The sequence below is a fragment of the Giraffa tippelskirchi genome, chromosome 1, assembly GCF_054371585.1.
Source record: "Giraffa tippelskirchi isolate mGirTip1 chromosome 1, T2T-mGirTip1v1.2.pri, whole genome shotgun sequence".
In the NCBI taxonomy this organism is placed as follows: domain Eukaryota; kingdom Metazoa; phylum Chordata; class Mammalia; order Artiodactyla; family Giraffidae; genus Giraffa; species Giraffa tippelskirchi.
Window position 1 is genome coordinate 74,638,903 of NC_137275.1, and position 22,108 is coordinate 74,661,010.

The 22,108-nt window shown below is 37.6% G+C and overlaps 1 protein-coding gene across 12 annotated transcripts in view; it reads left to right on the forward strand.

Moving 5' to 3' along the window:
* The window catches only part of HERC3 (HECT and RLD domain containing E3 ubiquitin protein ligase 3), a 138,114-nt gene that overhangs the window by 18,052 nt on the left and 97,954 nt on the right, over positions 1–22,108 (forward strand). The window lies entirely within an intron of this gene.

Genomic DNA, 22,108 nt, shown 5'->3' on the forward strand with positions numbered 1-22,108 from the left:
GGCCACCTCAGATACTGGAACTCCAGGTTATGCAGGCCCAGATGTCTTCCCAATGTGTCAGGCAGCCTGGGGTTCTAGCTCAGGTGTGTCCATGATTCACTCATTTGTTCTTCGGCCAAAGGTAGAGGCCTGCGGTTCCCAGAAGCATTTTTTATTGTCAGGCTCTCAAAGCCCCATCTAAACTCAATGTCCGACTTTTTAAAATAAGTGTTAGGCTTATTACTGTGGTGCGTACTCCTCTCCCATAGGACTTTTTTCTCCTTTATTCTCTCCTTCACATTGTGGTATCAGCCTGTCTCCTCCCCAAAATCAAGGTGTTTCAGTGTTTAGGACAGCGTAGGATGATTACTCATTTCCTCATGTTTTTGTCCATGAAGTCATCCCAAGACTTAGAGCTATGTTATGGGAAGATGTGTGTGCCTCCTTGTTTTTTTAAATAAAGCAAACAGAACATGAGTTTTCTTCTAAATGATTTTTTAAGTGATTAATCTGTAACTGAACATTAAACAAATCTTGAAGTGTTTTACTAAATTAAAGTAGAAACTAGTTGCCCACAGAAAAATGTTCAAAAATTTTGCCTCAGTTTACTGTGCTTCTCTTATTCCCACCCATCCACGTTGTCAGCACTTCTCTTCTGCTAAAGGGACAGTTCTTTTCCCACACATACTCTGATTTCCCATGCTGGGATTTTTACCATAAGCAAATCCTTGTGTTATCAGGGATGTCTGAATTTATGTAAACCTCCTCTAACCTTTCTTCCTGTCTTGAGTAGGCAAAAACTGTGGTAGATGTAATTATTTAGTTTAACCTATGTTAAATTTAAAAAAGTCTGCATAGATATCCCAGGAAACCTTTCCATAGCAAACCCAAAGGGTAACTAATTATAAACAGACTAACATTTCTGTGCAGCGGTATTTGATTCATACTTGTGACTGGTTCCTTTTACCGCCTCCTTAGTTTCTCTCCTCCTTGTAGGTAATTTAATCCAGTTCACATTTTGTATTCAATCAGAGTATTTCCATAATGCCCATCACCATATGTAACAGCTCTCCCGCTGTTTGATAAATGAGGTTTATAAAGCAGAGCGTCTCAAAAGCCTCAATTCCCAGAGCTGTAGTTGCTGCTAACCCTGGAGAAGTAGCACTTTGAACCAGCTTATCAGGTTGCTCTAGGGCATCTGAAGGACGCAATAACTCTGTCATGTTAATCAGCTTTTGCCAAAAAACAAACTAACTGAGCTGAAAGGAAATAGAAGAAATCCTATAGTGACTTTGTAATATTGAAACATGTGTTTCCGTGGGCATAACTCTGATATAAAAAGCAGAAGGTGCCATAGCAAATATTCAGATCTCAACACTGCCCTTGTTAGGGGCCCATCTCTGCCTCATTAGGAATTGCAGGTGGTTGGGGCTGGGAGTGGGGCTGCACAGCCCTCTGTGATGAGGAGGAGAAGGGTAGTCATCAACCCCCGTAGGGTGTGTTGACTTGTTGACTGCTTTCATAGCTGAGTGGACAGCTTTCTGGTCCAGAGGCCTAGGGATCAGGAGCAAATGTCAATTAATGCTTTTATTTCCTGGTGTGGTTAATGAAAAGTCACTTTTTTTCTGTCTAAAGTACTCTGCCTACTTTCTTTAAAGACATTTGAATGTTTTAGAAAATATATACTTATTAATGAGCATGTTCTTCAATGTGAGATACTGTTTGTGTTCTAAATATTTGCAGTTTACTTTCAAGTAATTAACACAGTGGTTTGCATCATGACATAAGTCTCAGTTCATGTCAGTTTTAAAACTGGTTAAGTATACATATTACAAGCTCTCTTCATCTCAACATGCTGAGTATTTTTAAGCTGATAATTCTCATGATAGTCCTGTAAAGTAGGTCAGTATTATTATCTCAGGTGTATGTAAAGAAGAGGAAAGAGAGTTGAGTGTGAGTCATGGTCAGGTGCCAACAGTTTGGTTTTAATAATCCTAGAATTTTGTTCACGGACATCTTTTTAACCTCAGGCTGTTTGGGAAGGCCCAATAGAATTTTATTTCCAAGGTGTCTTTCTTGTTTATGTTTAATTTCCACTTAGTCCTTTTAAAAAGAAACAAAAAGATAAGTTGGCCACCAAGAAGCTTGTATCTTTAATTTACAGGTTGAATACCACATCTGATCAAGGTGTTTTGATTAAAGGTGTGGAGAAGCAGTTCCTTTTCATCTTTAAAATCATTAGATGACTGTCAGCTGACAAAAAAGCTTTTGTGCTCTTTTGGGTATCATAATCTGGGGAAATAGAACACATGATAATTCATGTCTCAGGAGGATACATTTTTGCCTTGAAATTTACCTCTTGTTCTTTGTTCCTTTATTTCCTTGAATTACTTACTTCTCATGAAGTCATTGAGTTAGCAGATATTTACCGAGTGGTTAGACTACTGGGTCCCACGTTTGTTCTAGACACTACCAGGACACAACATGTTCAGTGCACAGCTGCCTTTTGGCAATTTATAGGCCAGGTGGGAATAAAGTGTGTACCTGTAAAGGCTTCACAATGCAGTTCACGTTGTGCCAAGGGAGTGATCAAGGTCCCAAGTGTGTCAAATTTAGAGTTGTGGTGGAGAGGTCTAAGTCAGGTCACCAACAGGGCTGAATTCTGATTTCTAAGAATTTTTTTCCACCAACACACATATAAAGTTCAAGTTTACTGCAGATTTGTGAGCTTGCAGGAGGAGTGAGCTTTACAAGTCCAGAGACAGGGCACCTTTGGTAATGGTGTCAGTGCTCCAGGGATGTTTCGTGATTTTAGTAAGTCCACCCTTGAATGTTTATGTTGTAATAATGACTTCCTTGTCTGGCAGTGTTGATGAACTCTTGTCTGGCTTGGTGATCTGTGATCTGGACTGATCATGGTTAGGTAAATGGTTCTAAATTTATCAGTCTGGATGGGGTATATCTAGTCAGCTGATATTTCAGTGATTTAGGAGCTACTGAACTCTTTGAGTAAATGCCCTTTGATGGCATGTAATGTTGAAATCTGTGGCAACTCTGCAATGGATATGGTCTCATATCCTTATAGATTTAAAATAATTTTTCTCTAATTATTCAGATATATTTTCAATTTCTATTATATATAATTATTAACTAACTCAGAGCAATTGAAGTCATTATGTGAGTGATTTTAGAGTGTTAGCTGACTATGCAGACAATATAATGAATAAGAGCATGGACCCTGGAGCGATTTATGGGTTGGAATCAACTTGCTGGCTGCGTGACTCTGAGAAAGTTACTTAACCTCTTTGTGTCTCGGTGTTCTTAGTTGTAAAGTGTGGATAAAGTTAATAACATCTACCTATTAGGACCGTTGTAAGGATTTAGTAAGCTGTATGTCAGTCAGGTGTTTGGAATAATGTCTGGCTGAAAGTAAGCATTGAATTAATCCTAGCTATTATTACTGCTAGGCCTCCCAGGTGACTCAGTGGTAAAGAATTTGCCTGCCAGTGTAGGAGACACAAGAGACATGGGTTCGATCCCTGGGCCAGGAAGATCCCTTGGAGAAGAAAATGGCAACCCACTTGAGTATTCTTACCTGGGAAATCCCATGGACTGTAGCCCACCAGGCTTCTCTGTCCATGGGCTTGCAAAAGTTGGACATGACTTAGTGACTAAACAACAACAACATTATTACTGCTGGCAGTAGTAATTTGTCTTAACACTTTCTATTACAAATTTTTTTTGATTCTGCTATTTCAGAATATAAACAAATTCATAAATTAATTACATATATGTTCAGTTCAGTTCAGTTGCTAAGTTGTGTCCTACTTTTTATGACCCCATGGACTGCAGCACGCCAGGCTTCCCTGTCCATCACCAACTCCCTGAGCTTGCTCAAACTCACGTCCATTGAGTCGGTGATGGCATCCAACCATCTCGTTCTCTGTCATCCCCTTCTCCTCCTGTCTTCAGTCTTTCCCAGCATCAGGGTCTTTTCTCATGGGTCTGTTCTTCCCATCAGGTGGCCAAAATATTGGAGCTTATTCTTCAGCATCAGTCCTTTCAGTGAATATTCAGGTTTTCTTTAGGATTGACTGATTTGATCTCCTTGCAGTCCAAGGGACTCTCAAGAGTATTCTTCAGCACTACAGTTCAAAAGCATCAATTCTTTGACGCTCAGCTTTCTTTATAGTCCAATTCTCACTTCCATACATGGATACTGGAAAAACCATAGCTTTGACTAGATGGACCTTTGTTGGCAAAGTAATATCTCTGCTTTTTAATATGCTGTCTAGGTTGGTCATAGCTTTTCTTCCAAGAAGCAAGCGTCTTTTAATTTCATGGCTGCAGTCATCAACTGCAGTGATTTTGGAACCCAAGAAAATTAAGTTCTGTCGCTTTTTCCATTGTTTCCCCATCTATTTGCCATGAAGTGATGGGACCGGATGCCATGATCTTCGTTTTTTGGATGTTGAGCTTTAAGCCAGCTTTTTCACTCTTCCTCTTTCACTTTTATCAAGAGGCTCTTTAGTTCCTCTTTGCTTTCTGGCATAAGGGTGGTGTCATCTGCATATCTGAGGTTATTGATATTTCTCCCAGCAATCTTGATTCCAGCTTGTACTTCATCCAGCCCAGCGTTTCTCATGATGTACTCTGCATATAAGTTAAATAATCAGGGTGACAACATACAGCCTTGATGTACTCCTTTCCCCATTTGGAACCAGTCCATTGTTTCATGTCTGGTCCCAACTGTTGCTTCTTGACCTGCATACAGGTTTCTCAAGAGGCAGGTCAGGTGGTCTGGTATTCCCATCTCTTAAAGAATGTTTGACAGTTTGTTGTGATCCACACAGTCAAAGGCTTTCGTGTAGTCAGTGAAGTAGTAGTAGATGTTTTTCTGGAACTCTCTTGCTTTTACAATGATCCAATGGATGTTGGCAGTTTGATCTCTGGTTCCTTTGCCTTTTCTAAATCCAGCTTGAACATCTGGAATTTCTCACTTCATGTACTGTTGAAGCCTAACTTGGAGAATTTTGAGCATTACTTTGCCAACATGTGAGATGAGTGCAGTTGTCCTGTAGTTTGAACAGTCTTTGGCATTTATACATATATAAATAACTGTTAGTCATTTTTATAGGCTCTCTTAACTCTGTAGGATCTAATAAATGCTACATATATCCAGGGGAGGGAGGTGATGTAGGTGATGTAGATTAGGGATGTTAAGAGAGACTTATTTTGAGTTTTAAAGGAAAGTCTGTTTTATTTTTCATTTTTTGGGAAGGGTCTTTTACCTTACTGGTCCCAAGAAAAGTACCTTAGATACATTCGGGATCTCTGTAAAAGCTGCTTTTCCACATGTGGAGATACATACATGTATCTTATCTCTATACCATGGTTTACATTGCCTCCAGCATTCTGGTTCAGAATTGCAAAGATGAGGCAAACAAATGAGGCCACTGTGAACATTGTGGCACACCAGGGATACGTAGTGGTGCTCCTAGAGGACTTGAAGTGGTTTGCCAACATGTGGACAGGTGATAAGATCTTACCACAGTTTCAGAAAATAGACTGCAAGCCATTGATACTGAGCCCAGTTGAATTTTGTGGGCTGTTACTTTAGGCTTCCAGTTAGCTTTGATGGAGGTGAATCTTTGGACAAGAATATACATGACCTGAAGGAAGGTAAGTGGTTTTCTTTCTGCATTCTACAGTTGCCTGAGAAGCAATCACCCTGGAGTCTGAATTTATCTGATCCTTGTTTTATTTATTTTTTTAATGGGCCTCTGTCAGGATGCTTTTTTATGCAAGTAGCAGAATACTAAACTGCTGCTGCTGCTGCTGCTGCTAAGTCGCTTCAGTCGTGTCCGACTCTGTGCGACCCTATAGATGGCAGCCCACCAGGCTCCGCCGTCCCTAGGATTCTCCAGGCAAGAATACTGGAGTGGGTGGCCATTTCCTTCTCCAGTGCATGAAAGGGAAAAGTTAAAGTGAAGTCTCTCAGTCGTGTCCGACTCTTAGCGACCCCATGGACTATAGCCTACCAGGCTCCTCCGTCCATGGGATTTTCCAGGCAAGAGTACTGGAGTGGGGTGCCATTGCCTTCTCCGGAATACTAAACTAAATATGGCTAAACAATGAGTAAAATTTCTGATCTCAATCCCAAAAAGTCTACAGAGAGATTCAGGATTGGTTAGAGCAAGGGCACACTGACACCATCAAGCCACCCAAGCATCAAGGTGCTTCCCACCTTGCTGTTCTGCCATCTTCATTGACTGTGTTAATCATACTTGGGTTGTCCCCTCATGGTCACAAGGTGACTGCCACAGCTCTAGGTATCACATCCCCACACAGCTGTGTTCAGAGACAGACAGGGAGGGGAGTTGCTTGTGTCACCTTTCACAATGGCGGAAATCTCAGGAACCCCCAGCATACATCTTCTTTAGTCTCATTGGCCAGGCCTGATAAGTGAAATAAGAATCATTTGATTGGTTTAGGGCTCATCTCCTAGGCCTGGGGAGGGGCCTGGCGGCCGTGAGGGTTCTGGTGCAAGGAAGAGGGGGACAGTGGCTGACAAGTAAGCAGTACATAGTGTCTGATTTCATATTGCCTGCACACTTGTTTCTTTGAACCATTAAGTCTATGTTTTGCTCCCTGTTATGATCTATAGTTCCTTTTATGAACTCAACACCTTCACATCTGCTTTTAGAACAAAAATGGCTACTATCACGAGGCAGGGCTTTCTCTGTAGTATTTATTATATGATATATGATGCGAAATTGTGTATTTCTGAAGAATTAGTATCTTATTCACCTATGTATTTTAGTGCTAAGCATCATATGATAGGCACATAGTGTAGATAATTTATTAAATATATGCAATGCTTCATGGGTTTTATTATTTAGTTACTTTACCATGCTCTGTGTGAGCTCTGGGAGATTGCTAGGGTTAGGTCAACAAAGATTAGAGTGATTTGTGTTTAAAGAAATTCCCTGAATTTCAAGGAAGAAGGATAGAAGAGTGACTTTAATGTTTTACCTACCCTTCTATTGTTCATTCTTCCCTGAAAGTAACAGAAGTGCTTTGGTGAATGCCTTTAGTGTATGCAATGCAGAGACTTTCGTGATGAACAGTATCTCGTCATTCTGTTTCATGCTTTCCCATTGGTCACTGAGGGTATCACTCAGACTGGCTAGGTACCTGTCTTCTTTCTTCTTGACTATTCTGATTCATTATAAAGCATTTCAGATGGAGGGGAATTCATCTTTAGGTTTTATACATGTTTTGTAAATAGCTGTTATTTTTTTTTCTTCCCCATGCTGCATGACTTTTAGGATCTTAGTTCCCAGAACAAGGATTGAACTTGGGCCTTCAGTAGTGAAAGCACAGACTCCTAACCACTGCACTGCCAGGGAATTCCCAATAGCTGCTTTTTATATATCTAAATTGACAAAATGTGATAAGGAGTGGGAAGAGGTAGACCAGAGCAATGAGCGATATTTCTCTTTCCCTCTGCCTTCTTTTTCTTTCTTCCCCTCCCCCTCTGTCTCTTTTTCCCTCTTCTCTCTCTTTCCCTTTTGTCTCTCTCTTCCTCTCTCTCCTTCTCTGTCTCTCTCTCTCTCTCTCTCACACACACACACACACACAATTACCAGACATAGGTTGAATGGAGGGGAGAGTGCCAGTTCATTTCACCCAGTGTTGGGCAGGACCCCTGACCTACAGAGTTTTCTCTTCTTTATTTCATGAGCTCAAGAAAAACCAAACTCTTATTTCATCTCCTCACTGCTGTCTCTTTGTTGAGTCATGTTATGAATACCATTTAACTGACCTGATTTAGACATTTTGTGTCAGAAAAAACCTCTATTTCAAGTTTGTCCACAATTTAAAGGAGCAGTTAGCTTTGGCGATGTTGAGAAGACACACGTTGCAGCCAAACAGTGCTGTCTGGAGCTTTCTTAGAACTCATCCACACGTGTCTAGCTGAGGAGGGCTTCAGGCTTTAGTGCCTGTGGGTGAAACCGACCAGTGAAAACATTTTGACAGGGGAGACTGGAAGAAGTCAAAGACTTCAAGATAGAGGCAGTCTTTTTTTCTGTTTTTAGTTTAATTGCCTGTCTTCCGTCCCTTCCTGTGGTTGGATCATCACCGTGAGGCCAGAGCCAACAAGACAAGAAGAAGCTGTGCTCTGTCATCTTTCGCTTTCGCTGTTGTTCTCCTTCCCTTACTTCATTCTTGACTCTGAATTTTATGCCACTGCTCTGTGTAATTTGCATATTTATATAAAGTACTGGGGCGCTTTGACTTCCCTTACGCTTTTATGCACAATTTTTTTCTGGTCGAGATTGCGTGGCTACGCAGGCAAGTCAGCCCTATGATCAGGCACTTACTATGTGGGAATGAACGGATGATGATTTCCTTAATAGATGTTGTCGATCGAATTGGCAGTTCACCTCCAAACACACCTAGGCGCCTTAGCTCACTCTGCAATCAAAAATAACTTCCAGATGTATGAAAGACATAAATGTAAAAAGTAAAAGTACAAAAATAATAGGGGAATGCATTTAGATTTTGGGACTTCTAAAGTGAGACAGGTGGTTCAGAAGCCATAAAGTAAATGATTGGCAGATTTGTATGAACATAAAATTTTTTCTGTAAGGCATTTGTAAACAAAATGGCAAGTGATAGACTGGGAGAGACAATTACCACAAACTACTAGATAAAGATTGGATATTTCTGATATATCAGGGCATCTTCAAATTGAAAAGAGAAGCCACCCTGTAATAAAATGAACATTTTACAGAGCAGCACTTACAGATAGCCAACGAATATATGCAGATATGTTCAGAGAAATTAAAACAAGATACCATTTTTTTTTAGCCATTTGGTTGGCCAAAAATTTAAGAGTAATATCCACTGCTCACTGGTCTTGGAAAAGGGGCAGTTGTGTCCTGGTTGAGGAAGTATGGGCTTCTATAATCCTTTTGTAAATCAACTGGCTGTTTTTAATAAAATTTAACATGGTCATACCTTTTGTATCAGCAGTTCCATTTTTAGGAGGCTTCCTTACTCAAAAATGTCAATATATAGCATAAGGAAATATTTCTAGGATGCTTATTGCAGCAGTGTTTTTAATGTCAAAATACAGTATCAGCTTACTCATCTTCTAGGGAATAGTTTGAATTATGGATAGTCACAAGATAAAGCTATAAATACTGTCTTTATACTGTTGACTCACTAATTATTTCCAGCCTCAACTTTACTGAATTTCAAGCTTTATGCCCACTTAAAATCTTCACTTAGATGTATAATTGGCATCTTAAATTTAATATCCAAACCAAACTGATTTTTTTTTCCCATAAACCTCTTCCTCACCTTATTTTTCTGTTTGTAAATGGCAGTTCCATTCTCGAGGCGAAAAACTTGAAAGTCATCTTTAATTCTCTGCTCCTTCCTCCTTTCCTCTCACTACCCTGTGTATTTCTTACACCTACCGCCTGCCCCCAGCACTTCTTATCTGTATTCCCTGCTTTGTTTTGCTTCATAGTTTATCCCTATCTGACATATGATATTCAGAATTCGTTTATATCCCCCCTCATATTTGTTTAGGGTCCATGAGGGTCATGACTTTGTTTATATCCCCATTATCTAGAATAATTGCACATAATAAATATAGTATATTTTTATATTAAATATATATTATATTAAATACATTATAATAAATATATTAAATACATCATAATAAATATATTAAATATATATTATAGTATATTAAATATAATAAATATATAAATATATAAAATATATTGCACATAATAAATGCAATCTTTACTAATTATTTTTTGAATAAATGACTGCACTGTGATAAGAAAGAAGTTAGAATCTCTTTTATGTATAAATAAAATCAAGCCCAAACTTTGTTTTAATGAACTGTATACCTCTCGTTTCTCCTTCCCATGGCTGGTATGTGGGATTCATTTGTAGACAGCTGCAGCTATCAGACCTTTGCTTGGTGGCTGTGATGATCTGCTTGTCTTCACATGTGAAGGACCTGAGACGGAAAGGTCTTCCCTAGAAATCCGGCCTGCTCTCCCACATCAGATTCATTGGGTTTGCTTTTGGGGTCTGCAGTGTTTGTGAGTCAGTTGCAAATACATTGTTGGTGCTATGCTAGGGATGTAAATATATTGAGCATGGATATGCTGCAGTGTGTTAATTCCTTTACCCAAGTATGTCTGAAGCTTCTTTCATAACCCTACAACTGTAGGTATTCCAGAATGAGAAGCCCATATGATTACATCGGTAGTAGATAATTGTTTGACAGCCTGCTGACTAAAGTTTGGAACCATTCCCCACCCTGAGGTATTTTTGTTCTTTAATAGCTTTATTGAGATATGATTCACATATTAAACAGTTTACCTACTTAAAGCATACAGTTCAGTCGGTTTTTTTCTAATTATGTTTACAGAGTTGTACAGTCAAGTTTAGAACATTTTCATCACTCCATAAAGAAATCCCATACTCATTAGCAATCACACAGCTCTTTTCCCCCAACCCTTAGCCCTAGGCAACCACTAATTTACTTTGCTGTCTCTCTAGATTTTCCTGTTCTGGACTTTTCATGTAAATACAATGGAATCATTCTGTATGTGGTCTTTAATCATTGGTTTCTTTTAGCATAATGTTAACAAGGTTCATCAATGCTTTAGCATGTATCTGTACTCTGTTCCTTTTTTATTGCCAAGTAATATTCCATTGTATAAATACACCACATTTTGTTTCATCAGTTGGTTGACGTTATGGACATTTGTGCACAAGTTTTTGTGTTATTATATGTTTTCATTTCTCTTAGACACATACTTTGGAGTGAAATTGTTGAATTATAAGGTAACTCGATGTTTAACCTTTTGAGGAACTGCCAATTATCTATATTGTCCACAGTGGTGGTTGAACCATTCTACATCCTTGCTAGGAGTGTATGAGGGTTTGAGAGTTTTTTAAAATGCAAATCTGTTCCTAAGAGTGCCTGCCTAATAGGATTGTTGTGGAGATAAAACATATAAAGCACTTAAAACAGTTCCTGGCACATAGGAAGCGGTAAGTGCTGGCTATTTTACTGTTACTGATACAGTGGGTACTCCATGTATATAACAAGTTCAGAATCAATGCAATGATTCCTTTTTTTTATTGTAAAATATACATAACATAAATTTTACCATCTTAGCCATTTTTAAGTATACAGTTTGGTGGTATTAAATACATTCATAATGTTGTTCTATTATCACCACTATCTCCAAAACTCTTCATTTTGTAAAACTCAAACAGTAGCTCCTCATTTCCTTCCCAAGCCACCCACCCCCAACCACCACTCTATTTTCTATTTCTGTCTCTATGAATTTGAATACAGTAACTATATACTTCATATGATCTATGTTGTAGCATGTGTCAGAAGTTCCTTAAAGCTGAAAAATAGTCAGTCTATGATATACTGCATTTTTTTTATCCATACATCCATCAATGGACATTCAGGTTGCTTTCTCTTTTTAGCTATTGTAATACCTCCAAGAGCATGGATATACCAATCTCTTGGAGACCTTGCTTTCATTTCTCTTTAGTATATACCTGCAAGTGGAATTGCTAGATATTTAATTTTGATGGGGGCTGCCATACTGTTTTCTGTAGGGGCTGTCCCATTTTACATTCTCACCATACTGTGCAAGGATTCCAATTGCTCCATTTCCTTACCAACACTTGTTATTTTGTGTTTTTCTGACAGCCGTCCTAATGAATGTGAGGTGGTATCTCATTGTACTTTTGATTTATATTTTCCTGATGACTAGTGAGAGCTTCCCGGGTGGCTCAGTGGCAACGAGTCTGCCTGCCAGTGCAGGAGTCATGGGTTCGATCCCTGGGTCAGGCAGATCCCCTGGAGGAGGAAATGACAACCCACTCCAGTATTCTTGCTTGAAAAATCCCATGGGCAGAGAAGCCTGGTGGACTACAGGTCTGCAGGTTTCAGAGTCACACACGATTTAGCAGCTTAGCACACATGCAATGATTAGAGATATTGAGAATCTTTTCATATGCTCACTGCCATTTGTATATGTTCTTTGGAGCAATGTCTAAGTCCTTTGCCAATTTTTGAATTGGGCTGTTTTTTGTTGAATTTTAGAAGTTCTGTATATATTTTGGATATTATTCCCTCATTAAATATGTCAGTTGGAAAATTTTCTCTCATTTTGTGGGTTTCTTTTTGACTCTGTTGATAGTATCTTTTGATGCACAAAATATTTAAATTTGTCTCTTTTTCCTGTTTTGTTGTCAAACCTGGTGTTGTGAAGCTTTTCAGTGCATTGTTTCTTTTTTTTCTTTTCTTTTTTTTTTTTTTTAATAAATTTATTTATTTTAGTTGGGGGCTAATTACTTTACAATATTGTAATAGTTTTTGCCATACCTTGACATGAATCAGCCATGGGTTTACATGTGTTCCCCTTCCTGGACCCCCCACCCACCTCCCTCCCCATCCCATCCCTCTGGGTCATCCCATTGCCCCGGCCCTGAGCATTTGTCTCATGCATCGAACATGGAATGGTGTTCTGTTTCACATATGACAATATACATGTTTCAATGCTACTCTCCCAGAACGTCCCACCCTCACCTTCTCCCTCAGAGTCCATAAGATTGTTCTATGCATCTGTGTCTCTTATTCTGTCTCACATATAGGGTTATCGTTACCATCTTTCAAATTCCATATATATGCATTAGTATACTGTATTGGTGTTTTTCTTTCTGGCTTACTTCACTCTGTTTAATGGGCTCCAGTTTCATCCATCTCAGTAGAACCGATTCAAATGTATTTTTTTTAATGGCTGAGTAATACTCCATTGTGTATATGTACCACAGCTTCCTTATCCATTTGTCTTCTGATGGACATCTAGGTTGCTTCCATGTCCTGGCTATTGTAAACAGTGCTGCGATGAACATTGGGGTACACGTGTCTCTTTCAATTCTGGTTTCCTCAGTGTGTATGCCCAGCAGTGGGATTGCTGGGTCATATGACAGTTCTATTCCCAGTTTTTTAAGGAATCTCCACACTGTTCTCCATAGTGGCTGTACTAGTTTGCATTCCCACCAACAGTGTAAGAGGGTTCCCTTTTCTCCACACCCTCTCCAGCATTTATTGCTTGTAGACTTTTGGATAGCAGCCATTCTGACTGGTGTGAAATGATACCTTATTGTGGTTTTGATTTGCATTTCTCTAATAATGAGTGATGTTGAGCATCTTTTCATGTGTTTGTTAGCCATCTGTATGTCTTCTTTGGAGAAATGTCTGTTTAGTTCTTTGGCCCATTTTTTGATTGGGTCGTTTATTTTTCTGGAATTCAGCTGCAGAAGTTGCTTATATATTTTTGAGGTTAATTGTTTGTCTGTTGCTTCGTTTGCTATTATTTTCTCCCATTCTGAAGGCTGTCTTTTCACCTTGCTTATAGTTTCCTTTGTTGTGCAAAAGCTTTTAATTTTAATTAGGTCCCATTTGTTTATTTTTGCTTTTATTTCCAATATTCTGGGAGGTGGGTCATGGAGGATCCTGCTGTGATTTATGTCGGAGAGTGTTTTGCCTATGTTTTCCTCTAGAAGTTTTATAGTTTCTGGTCTTACGTTTAGATCTTTAATCCATTTTGAATTTATTTTTGTGTATGGTGTTAGGAAGTGTTCTAGTTTCATTCTTTTACAAGTGACTGACCAGTTTTCCCAGCACCACTTGTTAAAGAGATTGTCTTTTCTCCATTGTATATTCTTGCCTCCTTTGTCGAAGATAAGGTGTCCATAGGTGCGTGGGTTTATCTCTGGGCTTTCTATTTTGTTCCATTGATCTATATTTCTATCTTTGTGCCAGTACCATACTGTCTTGATGACTGTGGCTTTGTAGTAGAGCCTGAAGTCAGGCAGGTTGATTCCTCCAGTTCCATTCTTCTTCCTCAAGATTGCTTTGGCTATTCGAGGTTTCTTATATTTCCATACAAATTGTGAGATGATTTGTTCTAGTTCTGTGAAAAATACCATTGGTAGCTTGATAGGGATTGCATTGAATCTATAGATTGCTTTGGGTAGTATACTCATTTTCACTATATTAATTCTTCCAATCCATGATCACGGTATATTTCTCCATCTGTTTGTGTCCTCTTTGATTTCTTTCATCAGTGTTTTATAGTTTTCTATATATAAGTCTTTTGTTTCTTTAGGTAGATACATTCCTAAGTATTTTATTCTTTTTGTTGCAATGGTGAATGGTATTGTTTCCTTAATTTCTCTTTCTGTTTTCTCATTATTGGAGTATAGGAATGCAAGGGATTTCTGTGTGTTAATTTTATATCCTGCAACTTTACTATATTCATTGATTAGCTCTAGTAATTTTCTAGTAGAGTCTTTAGGGTTTTCTATGTAGAGGATCATGTCATCTGCAAACAGTGAGAGTTTTACTTCTTTTCCTATCTGTGTTCCTTTTATTTCTTTTTCTGCTCTGATTGCTGTGGCCAAAACTTCCAAAACTATGTTGAATAGTAGTGGTGAAAGTGGGCATCCTTGCCTTGTTCCTGACTTTAGGGGAAATGCTTTCAATTTTTCACCATTGAGGATAATGTTTGCTGTGGGTTTGTCATATATAGCTTTTATTATGTTGAGGTATGTTCCTTCTATTCCTGCTTTCTGGAGGGTTTTTATCATAAATGGATGCTGAATTTTGTCAAAGGCTTTTTCTGCATCTATTGAGATAACCATATGGTTTTTATCTTTCAATTTGTTAATGTGGTGTATTACATTGATTGATTTGCGGATGTTAAAAAAAACCTTGCATTCCTGGGATAAAGCCCACTTGGTCATGATGTATGATCTTTTTAATATGATGTTGGATTCTGTTTGCTAGAATTTTATTAAGGATTTTTGCATCTATGTTCATCAGTGATATTGGCCTGTAGTTTTCTTTTTTTGTGACATCTTTGTCTGGTTTTGGAATTAGGGTGATGGTGGCCTCATAAAATGAGTTTGGAAGTTTACCATCTTCTGCAATTTTCTGGGCATTGTTTCTTAATGTCAGAATCACATGGGCAATGTAAAAAAGAAAAACAACAACAACAACAGATATCTGTTCTTCTTCCCTAAATTTTCTGATTCTGGAGGCTGGGGTCGATGCAGGTATATGTATTTAGAAACATATACTGAAACTTCCTGAGGGCTTCTGCTGCTCATTTTCTGTTGTGAGTCACTGCTTTAGAGACTCGACTCCGACTGCTTACTCCAAAAAGCTTTCCCTAGGCCCTCTCAGGCTGATTTTGTTCCTCATCCTTGGTCCTCTCCTCACGTGCTTTACACATTTTTGTCTCTGGGCTCACACACTACAGTGTAATCTTTACATCTACTGTTACGGACTTTGGGTCACTTGGAATGGGTAGGTGAATGAATAAGGAACTAGCTCTGTATTACTCAGGGCACATCTTGGATGTTACCTCTTCCAATGGGCCTTTCCTGACTCTCCTGCACTGAAGCTGGATTAGATGCCTCTCACGTGGGCTGCTTTTAGCCGTCTGTGTGTGTGTCTTTCATCACACTGTGCTGTAACATCAATTCACAGACCTTGTTTGCCTCTAGTCAGAGTGAGCTTAAGTGCAGAACCAATCTTGTTTATTTTCTGATCCTTGATATCTAAAAAAACTTTGAAAAACTTGTACTTTTTCTGGTGTACTTTATTTTTAACAGCTGTAAAGCTACAATTTACATACAGTAGGATTAACTCATTTTAAGTGTGCAATTTAATGAGTTTTGAAGTCATGAGAATCAAATAACCACCGCTGTGGTCATCATACACGTTTTTTCATCCACCAAAACTTCTCTTATGCCCTTAGTAGTCTATTCCATTTCCACACCAACTACTTTCCCTGTATCTGTTTTTTGTCCCCATAGTTTTGACACTTTGAGAATTTTATGTAAATGAAATCATGCAGTAGGCTTGGTGTCTGGCTTGTTAGAATAATGCTTTTGAGATTCTTTCTACATTGTTGATTCAGTGGTTTGTTTTTGTTTGCTGAATATTATTCTTTGTTATGGACATATGACATTAACCAGTTGATGGACATTTGGGTTTTTTCCCAGGTTTGGGCTCTTTTAAGTAAAATTGCTATGAACATTTGAGTACAAGTCTTTGTGTAGACATGTGTTTTCATTTTTCTTGAGCAATTTCCTAGAACTGGGATTGCTGGTTCATATAGTAGGTATATGTTTGACTTTATAAAAAACTGTCAGATTTCCAGTGACTGTGATTTTCATTTATCCTCACAGTTTATAAGAGTTTCAGTTGCTGCGATTTCTCCCCATTACTTGGTGCCATCAGTCTTTTTAATTTCAGCCATTCAAACTGATATGTAATGAAATCTTGTGGTTTTAATATGCATTTTGCTAATAATGAGTAACAATCCTGAGCAACTTCTCATGAGCCTGTTTTTAGCCATTTGTATGTCTTATTTTTGGCAAAGTATTTGTTCAGATATTTTGCCTGTTTAAAAAATATCAAATTGCCAGTGGGGGAGAGTAATAAGGACTCACATTGCATTTTCTACCTACCAGGCATTCTTTTTAAGAGTTTTACTTGAATAAATTCATTTAATATTCACTACCAGGGGGATCTTCCCTAACCCAGGGATTGAACCCGAGTCTCCTACATTGGCAGGTGGATTCTTACCACTGAACTACCAGGGAAGTCCTTTAGAGGTCAGTAGTGAGAAGGCAATGGCACCCCACTCCAGTACTCTTGCCTGGAAAATCCCATGGATGGAGGAGCCTGGTAGGCTGCATTCCATGGGGTCGCTAAGAGTCGGACACGACTGAGCGACTTTGCTTTCACTTTTCACTTTCATGCACTGGAGAAGGAAATGGCAACCCACTCCAGTATTCTTGCCTGGAGAATCCCAGGGATGGTGGAGCCTGGTGGGCTGCCGTCCGTGGGGTCGCGCAGAGTCGGACACGACTGAAGCGACTTAGCAGCAGCACAGAAAAATCAAATTGCTTGTCTTACTTTTGAGCTGTAATCATCCTTTATTCAGTATACAAGTCTTCTATCAGAGAGATATTTTGCAAATATTTTCTTTCAGTCAGTGGTTTTCCTTTTCATTTTCTCAACAGTGTCTTTTGAAGAGCAAAAATTTTATTTTGATGAAATCTCAGTTATTAGTTTTAGCTTTTATGATTTATGCTTTCTGTGATCTAAGACTTTTGCCTAACTCAGGATTATAGTGATTTTTCTTCTAAGTTTTCTAATTCAGATTTTATAGTTTAGCTCTTACATGTAGGCCTGTGATCCATTTTAATATGGTCAGTGTTCAGTTTTTGCTTATGGATATCCAGTTTTCAGGACCACTGTTGAAAAGACTGGATCCTACTCTGAATTACTGTGGCACCTTTGAAAACCAATTGGCCGTATGTGTGGTAGTCTATCTTGAGACATTTTATTCTTTCTATATACATGTCTATCCTTAGTTCTACACTATGTTGATTACTGTAGCTTTTTGGTAAATCCAGAGTATGTAGTGCAATAATATGAATCTTCTAACTTTATTTTTCTTCTTCTGAACTGTTTTAGCCATGCTAGATCCTTGGCTTTTGCATATAAACTTGAGAATCAGCTTTCTAATTTCTATCAAAAAGCCTTCTGGAATTTTCATTAGGGTTACATTGAATCTATAGCTCAATTTGGGGGGAGATTTGACGTCTTAATGATATTGACTGTTGTGATTTATGAACATGGTATATTTTCCATTTTGGGGTCTTTAATTTTTCTTGGCGATGTTTTGTACTTCTCTATACAGCTTTTGCACATAGTTTGTTCCTAAATTTATAACATTTTGATGTTATTATACATAGTATTTTGAAATAGTTTCTAATTTTTTTGTAGTGTATAGAAATATGGTTAATTGTTTGTGTATTGGTCTTGAATCACCTTGCTAAATTCTCTTAATAGTCCTGGCTACGTTTTCTGTAAGCTCCTTAGAAATTTCTCCATAAATGATAATGTCTGTAAATCAAATCAGTTTTATTTCTTTCTTCCCAGTCTGTATGTCTTTTACTTTCTTGCCTTATTTTACTGAATGAACTCTAGTCAGTGATAAATAGAGGTTATAAAAAAGGACATCCTTACCTTGTTCCTTATTTTAGAGGGAGAGCATTAGTTTTTACCATTAAATATAATGATTTCCTATTAAAAAAAAAGTGACTGTTGAATTTTGTTAAATGCCATATTGAATCTATCGAGGTGATTGTATTATTTTTCTTTTTTCTCTTTTCATTTTTAGACTTTTAAGTGTTAAATTATATTGATTATTTTTGAGCATTAAACCAACCTCAGACTCATGGACTAAATCCCACTTGGCTGCTTTTGATTTCTAAAAATTTGAGAAGGATTTGTGTTCATAAGGATTATTGTTTGCTTTTCTTGTAGTGCCTTTGGTTTTGTTTTGTGGGTCCTGGTAGCCTTATAAAATGAGTTGGAAAGTGTTCCCTCTTCTGTTTTCTGGAAGAATTTGTCTATATTATATATAGGTTTATTATAGGTTATTATCTTTTACTTAAATGATTGGTAGAATCACTAGTAAAAGCATCTGAGGCTACAGTTTTCTTGTGTGGACATTTTTTAGTTACAATTTCAATTTTTAAAAAAGATGTAGGACTAGTTAGATTATCTGTTTCATCTTAGGTGAGTTTTCATAGTTTAGGTCTTTTAAGGAATTTGTCCGCTTCACCTAAGTTGTCAAATTTATTGGCAAAAAATAGTTCAAAATGTTCCCTTACTATCCTTTTCATGCCTGTAAGATTGCTTTTCTGATACGGTAATTTGTGGCTTCTCTGTTTCTTGATTAGACTGGCTAAAGGTTAATCTGTTTTATTAATATTTTCAAAGAAAAAGGTTTTTTTTTATTTCAGTGATTATTTTTAATCTTTCTTGGTTTTCTCTGTTTCATTGATTTGTGCTTTTATATTATTAATATTTCCTTTGTTTACTTTGTGCTTAATTAGCTGTATTTTTCTAGTTTCTAGTAGAAATTTAAATCAATGATGTGCCATTTCTATTTTAATAAGCATTTCATGCTAAAATTTTTCCTTTAAACATTACTTCAGGTGTATTTCACAAATTTTTATTGGATGTTTTTAATTTTATTCAGTTCAAAATATTTTGTAATAATTTCTCTTACTTGACCTATGGGTTATTTAGAAGTGGGTAGTTTAACATCCAAATATATAGGGATTTTACTGATATTTCTCAGTTAATGATTTCTAGTTGAATATTCTGTGATCAGAGTACATACTTTGTATGATTTCAGGCCTCTTAAATTTATTCAGATTTGTTTTATGGCCCAGAATATGGTCTATCTTGGTAAAATACTCTATGTACATTTGAAAAAAATGTGTATGTTTGTTGATGGATAAAGTTTTATAATGTCAATTAGATCAAGTTGAGTGATGGTGTTAAGATCTGTATATTTATTGATTTTGTGTTTACTTGTTATAATTTACTGAGAGAATAGAGGTGAAATCTTTAACTATCATTGCTGATTTGCTTATTTCTTCTGACTGTTTGAATTTTGCTATATGTGTTTTAAAGCTTTGTTAGTAGGTGTGTACACAATTAAGGTCGTCAGATCTTCTTGAGGAATTGTTCCCTTCAACATCATGAAATATCATACTTTATCCCTGATGATATTCATTGTTTTCCACCTTGCCTGGTATGAATATAGCAGCTTGAGCTTTCTTTTGATTGGTGTTAGCGTGGTATATCTTTTCTCCATCTGTTTAGTTATTTATTTTTCTATGTGTTTATATTTAGAGGTTTTTTCTTTTTTTTTTTTTAAAGACTACGTAGAGTTGAGTCTTGCAATCAATCTATCTCTATATTCTGGTTTGTGAGTTTATACACATGTATGTTTTTAAGAGAAAATGGACAGAGGGCTATAGTTCCATAGATTGATCTCAGTGCAGGGATATTTTGCCTGCTGTGATAAAACTTTACTCAATCTATAAAAGCAAGTGGGATTAAGTGTGTTTATGAAGCCTCTGCAGAAGCAGCTCATCTTGTGTTGTGATTACACAGTGACACTGTTTATAAGGTGGCATATAGTCTAAAACAGTAAGCAATGGCAGTCTTGGAAATGGTCTCCTGTTGCTATATCACATTGAATGAAAAAGATTTGAATTGTTGAAAAAAGATGTGAATAAGAAAAGGAAGTGGTAAAAAGTCCTTTTATAAAAGCTTAAAAATTTTCCATATTACAAAAATAACACATGTATATTGCTCACAGTTTACCCGTAAGCAAGGAGAAGTGAATAAGAGTGTTTTACTCTTTAATTCTATCACTCTGAACGATAAAACATTACTTTGAAATATACCTTTCCAATATTTTTTAAACATCAATATAATTTTCAAATGAAGTCACTTTGTAATACTTCTTTGTAACTTTCTTTTCCACTTAATATGTCATGAATATTTTTCCATGTTGGATGTTCATACTGATCTATATCACTCTTTTTAATGGCTGCATATATCAATTTATAGTGTATAATCTCAATTGATTTCTATATTTTTTGTTAGTAGCAATGCAGTGTATGGTATTTCTTTAGAATACATTTAGAAATTTGACTGTTGGATCAAGGAACATGCAAAATTCTAAAGCTTCTGGAGTATTGCAAAATGCTTGCCTTAAAGTTTATACTGATTGGTAGTTTATTAGTGTTAGTCGTTCAGTCATGTCCAGTTCTTTGCGACCCCATGGTCTGTAGCCCGCCAGGCTTCTCTGTCCATGGGATTTTCCAGGCAAGAATATTGAAGTGGGTTGCCATGCCCTCCTCCAGGGGATCTTCCCGACCCAGGGGTCCAAACCTGTGTCTCTTATGTCCCCTTGCATTGGCACGCAGGTTCTTTACCACTAGTGCCACCTGGGAAGCCCATACTAACATAGGTGTCCACAGTGTACTTTTTTGGGAGATATAAATTGGATTTGTATCATAAATTTGATTTTCTGGTCCTTCATTTTTTTCCCTAAAAGCTGATCAGCTTATTTCTATTATTTTGGTTTAATCAAAGACAGTTTTTTTTTTACATCTACCACAGTTTAAATGGTGAGTAAAAAAGAGAGACTTTTAACAAAGCCTCTTGGAAAAGAAAGGGAGTGCAAAGTATTTTGTTGTGGTTGCACGGTAAAACATGTCAGCTTCTCAGTGTATTTTGTGATTTCCTATAGAGGGTTTTTTAATTCTTTTTTGGATCATCCATGGGTTTTGGCTGCCTTGCAGGAAGTTAAAATATTTGAGCTCTAAGGAGTAAAATAGCTAGTGTTAAGTGTAGTATGTGGTGAAAATTGGGAGGATGAGAATATATTTGTGAGATAATAGGAAATATATATGTAAGAATGTTTTTAATATATATCCCTGTTCCTTGGCACAGGGCTTCTAAAACCCTTGTAAATTTCTAAGTGATAATAGAGTACTAGGATACTAGGAGCATCTTTTTTGGTGGGGGAGGGGGCATGCTGGGGGGCTTGAAGGATCTCAGTTCCCTGACAAGGGATTGAACCTGGGCCCCCCAGAATCCTAACCAATAGGATACCAGGGAACTCACATCTTTTTGCAGTGACTTTGGTTGGGCTTCTGGGCCGGGATGGGTCACCAGAATGACCCAGAGATGATTAGAGGCTTAGAATTTTTAGCCCACCCCATATTCTCCAGAGGGGAGAGGGGCTGGAAATGGAGGTCATAATTGATCACACCTATGTGCGGAAGCCTCATGTAGTAAAGAAGACATACAGAACAGGTTTGGGGGAGGGCAGTGGACCCGGAGCAGGGGTGGTGCTGGGTTTTCTTAACAATCTTCTGTTTAGTGAATCTGGTGCAGATTAATTTATTTTTTCTGAATGGATCTGTCATGGTTCTGTCACTTTTCTGATTCATGTATCTTTTGAAAATATTTTATTTTCTCCATTCCCCCATAAAGGGTGATGATGATGATATCCCTTACTCCCCTTGTTGTTCAGTTGCTCAGTTGTGTCCGACTCTTTGCAACCCCATGGGCTGCAGCACACCAGGCTTCCTTGTCCAT